The following is a 1,499-nucleotide window of genomic DNA, read 5'->3' on the forward strand; positions in this document are numbered from 1 at the left end:
GTTCAAAAACAACCCGATGCTAAACGACTGAATTTGCCTTAACTTTGACCCATTTTGCTCTTTGCAATGTATGTGACAGATGACACGGCTCTGCGAAGTTTTCAAAGGCTTTTGGCTGAAAGCAATGCCATTTTAACCAGCAAGAGGATAGAGACACGCCCAGCAATGGCAGGCTCATTCAATATGCAAGCAAAGAAGGAGGCTTCAGCCTGGGTTGGAGTCCTTTCATGGATGGCAGGATGCAGATTAAGTGGCAGATTAAGTGGGGAGGAGAAAGGTTTATCTCAACCAGTGCAGGAATGCAGGGTCAGCAAGAGACTGGGGACTGGAGACAGCTCCAAAAACTGCACTGAGGGGTTTCCTTTCAGGTGCAGTGAGAAATAAGTATGCTGAGTCAGAAGGAAGAACTCCCTGCAGGGCCTCGAGGTTGCTCACGTTTCTCTAACTCAGGACAGGCATCCCTGAAGAGGTGCGTTTGGAAAACTGGACCACACAGGACCATCTGCAGAACCCATCGCAGAGGAACGGGATCAGCCCGGGGGATGGAACTTGATGGAGAGCAGAAAGGAAGAGTCCATCTTAGAGATATTTTGAAGGAGCAAAAGATAGAATGTGTGACAGGCGGGATGCTGGAGCCAGTGGCGAGAGAACAGGGGAAGCTGCCCTGACTATCCTGAAAGATATGAGGCAGGATAAACAGAATCAGGATAGATGGGAGGGGACAACCATAAGCAGAAGTGGCACTTCATCGGAGGCTCCTCAACTCCGAGCTGGGTGTCCTCTGAGCAGCCAGAATTCCCATGCCCTCCTTTCTCTTTTATTTTTTAAATCTTTCTTTTTTATTTATTTGTTTTTATTTTTATTTTTTGGGGAGATGGGGGGAGAACTTTCCAGTAAAAAGCAGAAAGCCTGCTAGACAAATTCGAAAAGCTGTAACACTCAAGTCCTCCTTATCTGAGGCCTTAGCATCTCCTTTTCTCCTCGTTCTCAATTTGGCTTCATTTTGCCCCAGATTCTTCCCCAGCCCAGTCTTTCCACCTCTTCAAATGACTGCTGACTCATCTTTGAGGAAGAGACGCTACTGCAGAATAAAAGATACAGCCAATGAGACTTTGTTCTTAATGTGGAGACCACAGTCCTGGACACCATCAGGAGGCTTATCTTGGAGAGTTTCGATTATCCTTCTCCAAAAGACCACCCTCAGAGCACACCAGGCTTTTATACACGGGTGATCCAAATAGAAAGATAGACAGGGCTGTGTTCTAAAGACAGAAAGAGGGAAAAAGAAATAACTTTGTTCAGGAAGGAATGTAGGAGTTGATGGCAAGCCAGGAGAGATAACACTTTAGGCCTGGCACAGACCTCAGAAAGGGCTTCTGTTTGTTGACCAGACACGGAGGTTCACGCCGGTAATCCCAGCACTTTGGGAGGCTAAGGCGGGAGGATCACTTGAGGTTAGGAGTTCAAGTGTAGGCTGGCCAACATGGTGAAACCCCGTC

General features: G+C 47.4%; 1 non-coding gene across 1 annotated transcript; it reads right to left on the bottom strand.

The window, feature by feature from the left end:
- Window positions 1-881: 881 nt before the first annotated feature.
- Window positions 882-941, bottom strand: LOC126941579 (U7 small nuclear RNA). Its single transcript, XR_007721365.1, has one exon. It is a non-coding gene; the product is annotated as a U7 small nuclear RNA (small nuclear RNA).
- Between the last annotated feature and the right edge of the window lie 558 nt (window positions 942-1,499).

The sequence above is a fragment of the Macaca thibetana genome, chromosome 18 (genome assembly GCF_024542745.1).
Source record: "Macaca thibetana thibetana isolate TM-01 chromosome 18, ASM2454274v1, whole genome shotgun sequence".
In the NCBI taxonomy this organism is placed as follows: Eukaryota; Metazoa; Chordata; class Mammalia; order Primates; family Cercopithecidae; genus Macaca; species Macaca thibetana.